Below are 15280 nucleotides of genomic sequence, written 5' to 3'. Positions count from 1 at the left end.
AATCCAAGAAAGTTTATAATAGTAAATATTTTTTGCACGTTTATTCATGCGCATTCTCTGTTCCTAATTTTTTTTTCACAAGGAGTCCTCTGCCTAGCCTTTCTAAAATAACAGGTGTACTGTTTTTTTTTAATAATTACCGTCAATATAAATCGAGAATAAAAATGTACAGTAATATAATATATTTTTTTTAAATTTTTTAACTTTTTTTTTATTTTTACCAACTTTTATAACAAATAATCATTATCAACAAACCAAATACTTCAATACAATACACCGTGAATAAATACACTGCAGCGTTCTGCAATCTCGCCTACGTAGAGCGATTGACGACTCAAGCCGCGGGCCGACAGTCGTTCCGTAGATATCAAACGCCGTGCATGCCTCTCCCTCGCTTACCAACTTTGATACGAAACAACGAACAATAAAAATCAAAAAAATATTTTAACCTTCGAAAATTATAAAACGTAAAAACGATTTTTATTTTCGAGAATTAAAATTAAATTTTTATGTTTAAAAAAAGTGCTTCGATTTTTTTAAATTTATTTTTTTAAGAATGTGATTTTTCGAAAATAAATACTGTGGTTTTTTACTAAAAGTGATTTTTTCTCAGTGAAATAATAGTGTAAATATTTTTATTTTCTGAAAAGTGTTTTTTTTTTGGTTGTATAACAGTTTTAACGCAGTGAAAAGTTTTTTGAAGTTTAAACAGATTGGGAAAATTGTAGTGTATGTGTTATAACTGTTAATTGTTCATTAAGAAATCTTTGAATTGGTGCCAAAACTCTTGGAGAACGTAAGTAAATACTCATTGGAATTATATTGACGTTTTTAATAGTTTTATGAAATATGGCCTTGATTAGTCGAGTATTTATAAACGAGTGAAAATGTACGTGTGTTATCTTCAAATAGTTTTGTTCTTTCGAAACTAATTAGGTATTGTTTTTAATAACAACTAACAATGAATACGTGTGAATTATTGGTGATTTTATTGTGCAATAATGTTCCGAAGTAATTGTTTATATTTTATCGCGTATATGGGAATAGAAATTGCAGTTTTGTCACGTACGTTTTTAGAACGCGAAATCGAGCGGTCTAATTAATTATATTAGGTATCTATGTTAATTATTTAAATCAAAAAGTACATACTAATTATTTCGTAATCAGAATATGAGTTTTCGATGGCGTGATTCTATGATAGTGTGTCCGGTAGTAATATTAATGATTTCGTTAATATACGATATTTCTCGTTTTGACGGTTTTTGTTTCGAAGTACATACGTAGAAAATACTTTTTTATGTACGATTGACGATCATTTTACCTTTGAAGATTGAAATGAAATATAAATTCTTTGTTACTTGAATTTATTATTTACGATATTTTAAGTAAATAATTTTTTAACAATTTAACTATTTAAAAATTTAATTTATTTTTTAAGTTTAACAATGTTTACAATTATTGATTTATCCACTAATTTTAAAAGTATATAAGTTTATGCTTTAGTATAAAAAAAAACATTCTTACAACTGTTTTAAAAAACAATACATTTCTCTTTTCCACTAGATAAATGAACCTTTAGGAGCTTAAACATTTTTATCTTTTCTAGTTTTTTAGCTCTCGGAACTACACAAAACTGAGCAATATAAACATTTTCTCTATAGTTTTCGGCGCTCTATTTTATTTTCTTTGGCAAATCCTCAATTTTTGCCCTTTCTCACGATCTCGGTCTGTACATTTTTTCAGTTTTTCGAGTAGCGTTGCCTTATTTTCCGTATTTCCTATTTCAATACATCGGAATCCTTTATTTTGCTAGAACTAGTTTCTGTATTTATTTAATGGTAAACCTATATGTGATAACAAAATTGAATTTTTTTGTTTTCTAGAGAAAAAGAACTTAAAAGTGAGTGTAAATTCTTCGAAAAATATAAACACATTTCGCAAGTTAAAGTAAATTAGTACTTTTAACCGCAGCTGTATAAAAAAAAAACATTTTAATAGAACAATTTCAAAAAATTATAAATTCATTGAAAAATAATAGGCCTAAACATATTTTATTGTTACTGAACCAAAACTTTATTTTAATTACCCTTTATTATTGTTCAAAGTTAAAGGGTGACTAATACTTAAACAATAGCAAAATTAGTTAGGTATAAGTTACTCCGAATTGGTCAGACTTCTCATTAAATTATATAACTTCGTATGAAGGCATTCGTTGGTCTTGCAGTGGTTAACAGGAGTTTCTTGTGGATTATTCCCCATAAGTTCTACTCTTTGGAAGCTTGACGTAACGATGGGGATGACGCATGATTCTACGAATGTATCTAGATTTTTATAGGCATTTAACAGCCTTACTACAAAAACTTAAACATCTGTTGAACACTTGTTAAAAAAAGTGTGGCTGCAAAATGGACATTATTTCAATATCATAATTTGCCATTTTTTTAGACAACTGTTCAACAGATATTTAAAAGTTTTTGTGAGAGGTTAACATCATCTTCTCGAATCCATGGTACACATTATATCTGCAACTATTCGACTACAAGAGTATATAAGCATAACAAATAGTTATTATTATTCTTTATTGCACACATAAAAAAAATTTGACACACTTAAAACAGAGAGATTATGTACTACGGTGAGCTTAACCCAGGGTTGGGTACTCTTACAGCCAACCTAAGAGTGAAATAGTCTCATAGTATTTTTCTTTGTAGGTATTATTTAGAGTCTATATTCTCTGTATAAGGCGCATTAATTCCATTTGTTCTCGCTTTTCTCATAAACAATACTTCTTTGTTAACTCCCAATTTATTGTAGTTCAAAATAGATGTACGTTGATAGTTAAAATTAAAATAGTTACTATTATTTATGTATAGTTTATTGCTAAAGTTTGAGTGTGCAATATGTACAAAGTTTTTGAATTAGAGTTATACAAAATTCAAGATGTACGTTGGGTATACCTATAAAATACTTTTTAATTTTTAGGAATTTTATAGCGCTAAGATTAAAAATGTGAAAAAAAAACCGCCGCAATATTATATAACCTACATATGCTTAGGTTTTGTTACAAATTAACTACTTACCCATTATTATAAAACAAAAGGTGTTGATATTTTTCTTATTGCCTGTGAGAAGTACCAAGGCAACAGAAATAGACAAAAGATAGTCGTTAAAGAGTATCTGGTTTCAAATATCGAAGTATTTGAATTTCTCTGCCTGACCACCAAAACGAAAAGGTAGTGTGTGCAAATATGGAACGTTTAACTAAGTCTACATATACATATTACAAACCGGTTCGTTCGGCATTTTATGCTCAAAATATAAACAAATATTGACTCTATTTGTCCGTACAGACTTCCTCATTTTATTTACAAAATAGAATAAGCAAGATAAGTTTTTATTCTGTTTATTGCTTGCATTCTAAGCTGCTTTGTTGATTGAACTAACTTTTTCCTTGTGCTTTGAAAACTTTGTGTAGAAAGATCCAACTAATTTGAAAAGTAGGAGTTTTCCCTGAAGTCTTTTAGAAAAACGCACTTTGTTAGCTTCTTACTAATTATCGTCTGTTTTTATTTTACTCTTTTTTATTGAGTGACCATCAAGGACAGGGTTATATGTATAGCTATAGGTAATACCTACTTATAGCGATTGTGTAGTACTTCTTGTAAGAAGCATATGTTAATACGCCTACGGGTACTACAAATATTTATATCACGTGCACATAAAATATCAGTAAAGCAAGCAATAATTATTTATTTTATTATTCCCGTGTCATATCAAATTTTTCAATGGGCATGTCAGAATTTTACTTTCTTTTTCGGTAATTACTTTATTTAATAATTAATAATGAATTATTTCAGTGGCGTGCACTTGGAGAGGCCTATGTCCAGCAGTGGACTGCGATAGGCTGATGATGATGATGATGATGAATGAATTATTTATGTACATTTTTACATGACCTAAAAATAAACTTATTCATGCATAAAACCAAAAATTAAAATTAATTTATCAATTTTACTAGTTAAAACCCACCTCTGTTCTTCTTGGATCCCTTTGTGTACCAGGGCTGTGGTAACTCGCGCGAACAATTTCGCTGCCCCGGTAGGCTTTAAGGAGCCCCACATTAATATGGACATTCCATTTTGCCCAATATGGTTTTAGGATATCCGATATGAAATTGCGTAGGTATTCATCCATACTGTCTATATAAAATAATTAACTTTGCATCAAACAAAGGCCGATTCATATCTGTTGTACAATTTCCCTTAAAAAACCTGAAATATTAAGTAATATATACCCAGTTTTTAAAGCCAAAGTGAAATCTCATACTATTTTGCATAACACACACATTACTTTGTATGAAAAAGCATGAAAGCATGATTTATTCATAAGTACAAATGGTTTGACCAATTTGGTCCAACCCTTGACCGCAATCCGATGGAATGTGATAAAAACGTTGGGATATATCATAACTTATCATAGTGGGGTTTTATTAAGAGAAAATGTCGTATAAGTTGGTAATATTATAAATTATTTGGATGTTTAGGCATTTATTTCTAGGTTTTTGTCGACGTAATGCTTAAATTAATAAAGAAGAGAAAACGTAAAATTACGTAACTGAAGTCGAAAAAATATGTCAGTGTTTGATTAATTTATTTATTAGTACTCTAAGAGCAGCAATTGGTACACGTGCAGGAAAGATAAAAGGTACATTATATGTATAATAATCATTTCTTAAATACAGGTATGTGATCATATCCTTTACTTTCTGTATTTCTGAACTTCTTTCTGAGCCCAAAAACAATATGTCCAATGTCACACGTACATAGATAGTCTAGCTTCCAAAAAGTGATAAAAAAACGATTAAGATTAAAAAGGGTTAAAAATATAGTTTAGCAATCTACCTTAGATGATTTGACCATTTATCGAGTAACTAAAGACAAAATTTTATCCTGGCACGCGTAGTATTTCCATCGGAACGTGGGCGAAACCGCTAGGGGAAATTTGTGCACATAATATTCCTCACACGACCTAGATCAATTAACCTACATCTCTAAGATATCATAGAATCCCACGACAATGCATTTAGATTCCTCCTTCAGACCAGCACCACTTCTGAACTGAATTGGACCCGTATTTGGCATACCAAACAATAGTGCCAAGTTAATTCAAAACCAATATGCATTGCACTAGATGAGAATCGAATCGGACCAGAACATTGGTTTGAAATCAGAATATATTGAAAGACATTGTCTACCTAAGGAAGAGATTCAATATGCCATTTTTGAGGAACTAATTCTTGTTGAAGATAAAATAAATAATTCCATATCTTCCCTGATATTATTAATAGGAAAGTACCAAACTGTCTTTATTTGACCGTCGCGTTTTCACGCAAAAACTGTCGAACTGATTTAAATGAATTGGGTACATAGATATATGCCATATCTATTCTACCTATATAGGACATTTTTATTCTCCTTTTCTTGGCCCTTACTGTCCCACTGCTGGGCAAAGTCTTCCCCATTTTGTTTCTATAGTTCTCGATCCATTGATTGAAAGAATGGAAATAGGCTATTTTTATGCGGTTGTAGGGAATAGTTTCATCGGTGTTGAAGTAGTTTTATATAATCTTTGTAACAACATTTTGCGCCTTCCAACTATTATTGACTTATATATCTATGCTCACTCTCTACTTCGTGGAACATGTAGCGACAATTTCTCACTTAAGATATAATTAGAATAAATCCAGTTTTATTAGCGATCAAAACCTTTTATTGCATCAATCTGGATGTGAGTGAAACCGTGGCGAACAGCTAGTGCTTTCATATTCGGAGAAATACTCGTAGTTACAAAGCCGCTCGGATTATTCTAACTAAATCTGACAGCGTTAGTTAGGTTGAAACCTTAGTTAAAGCTGTTAGTGCAACGCCAGTGCCATGGAGTTAAAAACTTTCCACTACTTTTGTGCTTGGTCCAGTTAAATTATCGGTAAGTAGGTTTAAAAAATCGGTAAAAAACTTTTAAGACAAACGGTTTTATCTTAAGTGCACTGAAAACTAGAAAATAAAAAAATAGTTACTTACCTGCCAACCTACGTAGGTGGTCCCGGTCATATTAACCTAAAATAAAAACGTGGGGCCCATTAACTGTTGCTGTAGTACTTTCTTCTAGAGGTATAATAGGTGTGGATTGCATCGACTTACTATAATCGTAACTGGAGATTTTGACAATCAATAATCAGCCGTAGCGGCTTCACCAGCGAACGCCGAGCTCATGATCTACCAAAGTGTAAAGATATGCTTTGCCATAGGTAGGATTTCAGAGGGGCCCCACGTTTTTATTTTAGGTTAATATGACCGGGACCACCTACGTAGGTTGGCAGGTAAGTAACTATTTTTTTATTTTCTAGTTTTCAGTGCACATAAGATAAAACCGTTTGTCTTAAAAGTTTTTTTACCGATTTTTTATTTTCTAGTTTTTAGTATTTAATGAAAATGCCTACCGAATATTCCTCATTCTATCTAATTCATTTAGTGCATCATTATTACACGGTCTCTTACCTGATAATTTATTACAATCTAATTTTTTAAAAAGTCAATTTTTTTAACGACGACAAAAATCATCAAGTGACCCCTCCCTGGGTCAGCAGCGGTAAGGGAGTGCCAGACTCTTACTGACTAAAAATAGTTATGTTTCGTCGTAAGCCTTTTATGTACCAGGGCCACGGTAACTCTTTCGAACAATCCCGCAGCCCAGGCAGGCCTTGGCCCTGTTGGGCCCTGCTGGGGTTGCTGTCAGTATTCTACTTGTGTAGCCCTTTCATTTGATACCCATATTAAGGGGGTTGTGGAAAAATATGTAATCCGCCATTTTGTGCCGGCGGCCATATTAGATTTACAATGTTATTGATATTACTATATTGTATTGTCGTCGGAATTAAAGGTGTATACAAAATTTCAGATTAATCGGTTGACAGGAAGAGGGTGTTTAAATTACTAAATTGGACCCAAGAATAAAACAAACGGGATGAGCTAAATAAAACCGTTAAAAAATTGTTCTCAGCCATTTGGTAGCGGCGGCCATCTTAGATTTCAATTTTGCATAGTAAATTGTATTCTACTTGTTGAGACCTTTCATTTGATACCCATGTTGATGGGATTGATAAAACCTAAGTTATCCGCCATTTTGTAGAGGCCGCCATCTTGGATTTGAATTTTATATAGCACATTGTATTCTACTGGTTGAGCACTTTCATTTGATACCCACATTGACGGGATTGATAAAACCTACGTTATCCGCCATTTTGTACCGGCGGCCATCTTGGATTTGCAATGTTATTGATATTACTATATTGTATTGTCATCGGAAATAAAGGTGTGTACCAAATTTCAGATCAATCTGACAACAGGAAGGCACTGAAATTTCAATTTCTAAATTTGACCCAAGAATAAATAATAAAACAAACAGGGTGAGCTAAATAAAACCGTTTAATAATAAAAAGACACCTAGTAGCTAGACGCAAGTAAAAATTATGGAAAAAGATAGTCATATTATATAAAGGGTGGCCCATCCATAGGCGTCCAAAAGAAAGGCGAAAAAATGATGATTAATTACACAAAAAAAAATCTGTAAGCGTTAGGGAAAAAAGGTAAAATAGAAAAAACAATGTTGAAATGAAAATTACGGAAAAAAATTAAACATAATTCTAGCTCCTAAAGTACAAAAATTCGCTGAACATACATGGGGGTGATTCGGATACCCCACAGCATAGAGCTTCTAAATTTTTCTTTTGGACGCCTATGGATAGGCCACCCTGTATATGTAGTTTTCCTTATTTTTATGTCGACATTTCACCTAAATTGTTCAAGCACTTCTTAATTTCGCAAACAAAAAATGTACTGATATTGGTATGCGTGGGCGAGAGTCCATTTACTAGCATGTGTTCGCGCACAAAGGTTACAATATCGCGGACATTTTAGAAATGTTCGCACGCAATTTGTTACTGTTTGCTAGAGCGAGTAGACTAGAAGAAGACATTTGTGTGCGTAACAGTGGAATCTTAGCAAAATCTAACATCTAGAATTACAGGTGAATGAACCTTCAGAATAATTTATTCAGCGTTGACAATCTTTAGCTAGCTTATAGGATAATGTAAATAGTTTCCAATTTGTATATTAGATTACAAAGGTCGTATGTTTAAGCGATATATTTGTTCAGCTATTTGTTTAGGTATATTTGGTTAACTAAACTACTGGTTCAAAAGATGCTTGGTACATATATATTGTCGCTATTATATTCATCATCATCATCAGGTCAACTGCCTACTGGTTCAAAAGATGTCTGAAACAGATTTTTTGTCGCTTGAATTATGTTCATCATTATGATCAGCCTTTTTATCGTCCCACTGCTGGGCACAGGCCTCCTCTCACACAGAGAAGAATTGCTTGCTCAGTGCGGGTTGGAAATTTCAGACTTAGTAAGTCCCGGTTTCCTCAGGGCCCTCATTGGTGCCCAAGATATACTTACAAAGTAAAAACTTAGAAAACTTACATTGGTACTGCCCTGACCAGGAAAGGAATCCACACATTCACATTTTAGCGGTCAGTGTTTTACCCACTAGGCAAGCACGACTTGGATCGTGTTACGCGTAGAAAAACCTTACGCTCAACAGAATCAGCTAGTGTGAAAGCGCTCTTTAACATTAACGAGCTGTAAAGTAAAGATGGGATAACAGACAGACAAACAAAATAAGTTGTTAAAGAATAAACTCAAACAAAATGAAGTCATTTTGAGGCTCTAATTTTCTTGACATCTGCCAATTAATCTCGTGTAAGCTGGTAATAAGTTAAGACGGTTTATCTTTTATTTTGTAAGCTTTTAATTATGATATAAGACTTAATTAGAAATAACAGTGGCGCACGGGGTCTTGGGACTTTAATATTATTGTAGCGCATTTCTTGTGCACTACAATAATTTGTGTTACGGATTCACTCTCATATCCCGTTGGGACGGTAAACCGACACGACTGGAGATAGATCAGGCGCTGAACTGACATTTACTTGTAATACTTCCTGGTGCTTTTATGAGTTTTTTAGGCTCATAGAATGATTTCGTGCCGACCCGAGACGCCGTGCAGAGAAATCGTATACTCGTGTAGGTACTATACGACTACTAGACCACAGAGAATATCATTAGCTAACTCACCTAATACTAGTAATTCTGCAATAGGTATCATTTCGACTTTCGTAACATGTAATAACAATTTAGTAATCCATACCAATAATCAATTTTACTAATATTTATTTAACGACAAAATTGGTCCAATAGTTGAGTGATTGGTTACAGGCCTATTTTCCGTAAACAATTGAACCTTGACTCGCACTTAGCAAATAAATGGAAGTTTTTTGTACTTATTGTATTACTTTCTAGCAGTGTTTTGTTTGTCCAAAAGTGTAGAATGAATTACTGCGATATTTCCGAATCAATACAAGTTTCATAAAAGAGTGTACGTACCTGCATAATGTGCTATCAACCAATGACATGTAGGTATGAACTACTTTGACAAAAAAATCGCTTTAAATTGTCAAAACAGTAAAATTATATCTTAACAAACAATTAGTAAAAATAAAGCGCTGGTACTCAGCTGTATTCGTTTTTAACTGGAAGCCGAACCCAACATGATTGGGAAAAGGCTCGGGAGATGATAAACAATTACAAAAAAATCCCTCTTTTACGAGAGCATATGGTTATCTTATTGTATTTGATTATCTCTACGAAAACCTGATTGAGGAGGGTCATAACTCCGTATTCCTAATATTAAAGCACACTTTACTAACAATCATTAAACAAACTTTTAGTCGACCGGCAGTTTGTTTGGGCACATAAATCAGCATGGAAATGAATGGTAGTACGCACATAACAACGATCAGGTATTTTGGCTGGTATCAGACCGACTAAATACTTTGAATTCAAGATTAACTTTAAATATTATTTAACACGCTTATATTACTTCACTAGTAAGTCGTGGTGGCTTAGTGGGTAAAGGATCAATCTCTCAAGTATGAGGGTGTGGGTTCGATCCCAGGTCAGGCAAGTACCAATGCAACTTTTCTAAGTTTGTATGTACTGTCTAAGTATATCTTAGACACCATTGGCTGTGTTTCGGATGGCACGTTAAACTGTAAGTCCCGGCTATCATTGAACATCCTTGGCAGTCGTTACTAAGAAACGTTATAAAAAGCGTGTTTTTTTAGTTTTTTTAACTATTTGTTGACAATCATCGGTTCAACTGTTGTTCAATTGTTTAGTTTGCAGTGTGCGGTTATTTGAATGCTAATCTCGCCATACAGATTATTATTCATATTTATCAGCATATTCATTCATATTATTGTCGATAACGAGAACGAGAACTATCAGCGTTATTGCAAACTTGTTGATAAACCCGTCTGGATAGGTCAGGACAAATGTACTAGATTTTTCCATGTGTTTTTTATGTGTGTTTTTAGAACAAAAACAATACCTGTGTCACTGAAGAATTGAAAAACCATAAGTTTCACTGAAATCATAATTTCCTTAATTATTTTAATTTTTGGTATTACAATACACTATTGTTTAATTGTTAGTTGTTACAAATAAAGCAACTTAAAACTTAACCATTACCTTTTTTATCTAGGATAAAGTGGCCAGCAAAATCTAGTAATACTTTTAACTATAATTAAGTAAGCATTTTCGCACAATACGGCGTCTAAACATTATAGTCTTTATAAGCTGAGTGATCGTATCTGTTTGGCTTCACAACGTTTATCTCGTCTGTATCCTTGTTTATAGCGCTAGGATTAGTTGCTTAAAACGTAGAAACATACGGGCTTTCGGATTTTGGGTAAAGTGTACAATATATTTTTGTGGCTAGTACGAGGTATCTTTATTCGATTTATTTATTTGGAAAAAAAACGGTGTCACATTACATTTTATATATTATGATAAAATACAAACAAGTGTCTATGAGCAAATGAGTTATACACTACCAGCACATTTTACATGACATTTTTCCACAAAATAGAGTGACTTGGTTGAGACAGTCAATAGACAGTCGCTCCACATAAAAGACCGATACTCAGTTTCATTCGGTTAGATTGGAAGCCGACCCGAACATAGTTGGGATAAGGCTAGGCAGTTGATGGCTTATATACCTACTGACATAAGATAGCCCAATAAGTAATGAAAGTTGAAGTCTAAATACAAGATTAATTAAAAAAATAAGGGGTTGTGGGTGATCATAAGAATTACAAAAACAACTGTCGAGTCCTACCCTTAAATCTAATTCAAGAATACCAAACATAACCCTTATTTTGATTTTCCTAGACGCCCTAAAGTTATATTTATCTGTAAATAGAATAAAGTAAAATGAATAAAGTTTAGCCCTTATATCGGGCAATTCAACCCTACTCAAACTAAGCTTCAGCCGTATAGATCGAAATCCGTTGTAAAACATAACTCTCTTTCTAGCTCAGTCGGGATATAATAACAATGTACATATTTCACTAAGAATTCTAGGATAGAGGTGGTTATCTATGTCGTAAATCAAATAATCTATCTAGACTGAAATATATCTGAGCAAAAACATGAATATTGGATTGTTTGAAAATTCTGTTTACATGATTTATTCAAACTTAAATAACAGTACGAAAAAATAATATTGTAAATATGAAAGTAAAGTTGACTGTCTGTCTCTTTTTTCGATGAAACTGCTGAACCAAAGCCGGAAAAAGACAAATGATAGATATAGAAATATATTTGAATGAAGTTAGTAGTTTGTACGGTGCTGCGACAGAATTAATTTTCATGTAACCAAATGCGTTTTTTCAAAATCAATTACCATGATAAACCATATAAAAATAAATAAAAAAATACAACCATTTCATCAACAAAATTGTAACAAAGTTAATAATCCTGTTTTCCAAATTTTTCAACAAAAAATCTTTAAACAAATTAATTCTACAGTAACCTCTGAAAATAAATACAGGGTAAAGTTAAACAACGTTTGTCAGGTATGAAAGACAGCGTCCATAGGAAATTCCGTAGCGAAGTGATCATGTTTTCAGCTGAAATTTTCAGGATGCCTTTCTATATGAAATTCAGAAATTGAATCCCTTTTATAGTTTCCAACATGATTGTAGTTTTCGTGGAAAATTCGGGAATTTTTGTTACCTGAAACTACAATGTTGTAGTTTGTATGATGTGTCAGTTACAAAGAATTTTTGATGAAGTGTTACATTTTTGTAAAGTTTTTTAGTGTCACACATGCTATGTTCAAACAGTATAATTTTTTTTTTCTAATTTAACTCGTCATCTGCCAATCTGTCAGTTGCGACTGCCAAAGCTATTCAAATGAGAATTAACATTTTATTAATTGAACAAGACAACTATTATTTTTCAGTTCTAAAGTACGTGAAAAATTACTAACATCATCTTCTTTTCACCATATTTTCAGTAAAAGCTTACAAAAAAACAGTCACGCTAAAACGCTTTAATGGATAGTAAAAACTAAATACCGTATGCTTTTCATACGTTTTCAAAAGGACGCGGTGCAACCCGCTATTCTTTTTCATTCATGAAATTCAGTGCACATTCCTATTTCCCAATTATGTTTGGTTCGTTAAAAACACAGGCTGTTTATTTGCATTCCCATTTCAAGCTACTTAGATTATGATGTATGCTGGTTCAGAATTTAAATTTGTTGGAAGAACATGGTCTTCATTTGTTTGTCATTTGTAAGGCAACCAACATCATTTGAGTCTTAGCAGGTACGCTACTGAACATAGGTCTCTCCCAAGGATTTTCAAAAGATAAACCTTTGTTATATTGCCCCACTATAGAAAAACAAGTAATTAACATAGCTCATTGGATATTTATGCATAAGGGGCAATTGACATATTCATTCATCATCATGGCATTGTCATAATCGCACGAAGCAACGATGGTAGATGAGGCCAAAAAATGTTCGAGTGGGGACTGTTAGTCGCAGCCACTAATAAGATGACACCCTTATGGTGCTAAAAGATGGCGTTATAAATATAGATTGTAGTGAAAAAATTGGTAAATTTTTAGCAACAGTACAAAACAGATAAGACCCGCGTGCCAGTACACTTTTTTCTCCCTTGAAATCTAAATGCAAATGATCGTTAGACTAATGCTCGGTTATCTGCGGATAATCTCTGGAAAAATCCTCAATACTCACTCAAGTAATGGTCCTTTTTACAGCTTTAAAGATTTTACTTTATTTCGTGGAACTTACGGATTTACGAATGAAGTGACTATGAATTGTTCTGTGCTATTTAGGTATATTTTAGTAGGCAGTTTCCGACGGTGTTACTGGCGTCCTGTGTGTAAATTGATGCTCAAATGTTATCATAGTGAATGATAATTCATTATTAGTGTCAAGTTTCATAAACATTTGCTTAGTAGTTTTTGCGTGAAAGAGTAACAAACATCTACACATCCATGCATACATACAAACGTCATTCATTCATAAATCTCTCTATAGGTAATATCGCACTAGCCTACATAGTAGACAAAAAATGTGGTCTACTCATATTATCCCACAAAAGGGGTTATAAATGAAGTTAGTAACTAGGTTAAATATAATTGTACCAAAAACTTTCGCACTTAGACCCATCTATCCCAAGAGACGCGTCTCGACGTATAAAAACATACCTACCAACCGCGCATTTACGGGTAAATAAATACAGACTGAAAAAATAATCATCTGCCCAGCCTTTTCCCAACTATATTGGGGTCGGCTTGCAGGCCAACTGGATGCAGCTGAGAATTAGTGTTTTACATTGTATGGGTCATTATGACGATACGACGGCCGATTTTCAACTGTTCTCGCACATTATAGTGCACAAGCATTTGCTTGGACACAGATGCACTCACTATTCCTTCACTCTCACAGTCCGATGGGACGGCAATCCGACACGACCGGAGAAAGATCAGGCTCAGGACCGACACTTCCAGCCATGAGGGTTATATAGTGGTCAAGCCGAACCTAGAATTGTGCAAAATGATAGATATAATGTTCACGTTAATATTTTATAATTGGTTGTCAAATATGGATTTTTCTAGCAAATGGGTGAGAGTATAAAAAACTATAAAGAACTGTGAATATACACGATATTCTTCTATTTATTTAGAATGTGTAGATGTTATTAAGGCTAATTTCAGTGTAATTGTGTTAAAAATAAATCTGCGTTCGCGTAAATAAGCACGAAACACATATTCTACAGCTAAAAGCATTCCGTTTCAGTCGTTATTTAGAACCAGTGAAGTGTAAAATGGAGATTGCAAAGTACCTATAAGCTGAAATATTGTATGACTCATTTATTTTAATAACTAGCTGTTCCACGTGGTTTCACCCGCGTCCCGGGGAAACTTCTTCCCATGCCTGGATAAAAACTAGTTTTTGTCACCGCTAATAGTATTGCTTTCTAACAGTGTTTTTCACAATACAATTTTTAAATAAAAATACTTTTAGAGATATTATTGCAGTTATTTTAATCCGTAAAAATAGTTTTATTGTTTATTATTTTATGTCTTATATTCACAGTGTCAGAGAATCAGAAATCAACAGTGAAAGAATTATTAAATCTTTCAGTAGTTCCAGAGCCTATTCGATTAAAACAAACAATACGATCCTCTTTATATATTAGTATAGACTTTAACTTCCTATAGGTTTGCTTGCGTCTTCCCTATACCTACGTCATATGAAACTCTTTGAAAAAAAAAAGTCTTCTTAGCATACAAGATGACGCACATGAAAGCATATTTTGTGCGTCACCTGGTATTTTTAGTCGTGTTCTAATACTGGAGCCTACAGTTACCACTTATTAACTTTGCATTTATTATGTTAGCCATTAATTAACTAGCGCATTTGTTCATACAGAGTGCTGATTCCGACTTTTCTAAGTTAACGCTCTCAGTACATAACGCGGCTGAAATAAAGAGTCGTATGTTACCCCACTGTTACTGTTACAGCCTTTTTATCGTCCCACTGCTGGGCACAGGCCTCCTCTCACAAGGATTGAGCGTTAAGGTTGAGCGTGAATTTTACCCCACAAAATTTGAATATTTCACTGTCATTAATTTGTCGCATAATATCATTTACTATCTCGTGAGTGACCGCGTTTATAATACGACCAAAATCAGATGACAGGTTTGTAAAATAAAAAATACTCAAAGTCAATGTTACGTAATTAAGTTGTATGTTAATTTATGTATCGAGAAC

General features: G+C 33.2%; 1 protein-coding gene across 1 annotated transcript in view; it reads left to right on the top strand.

Annotated features, from left to right (window-relative positions):
• The first annotated feature begins 370 nt into the window (after window positions 1–370).
• LOC110376614 (orexin/Hypocretin receptor type 1) overlaps window positions 371–15280 on the top strand; it is a 123943-nt gene continuing 109033 nt past the window's right edge. The window contains exon 1 of the mRNA XM_064041539.1: window positions 371–796. The gene's annotated coding sequence lies outside the window, so the exon portion shown is untranslated. The remainder of the gene's footprint in view (window positions 797–15280) is intronic.

This window comes from Helicoverpa armigera, chromosome 25 (assembly GCF_030705265.1).
Source record: "Helicoverpa armigera isolate CAAS_96S chromosome 25, ASM3070526v1, whole genome shotgun sequence".
Taxonomy (NCBI): domain Eukaryota; kingdom Metazoa; phylum Arthropoda; class Insecta; order Lepidoptera; family Noctuidae; genus Helicoverpa; species Helicoverpa armigera.
Note: the sequence above shows the minus strand (reverse complement) of the source record. Positions and strands in the feature narration are given on the sequence as shown.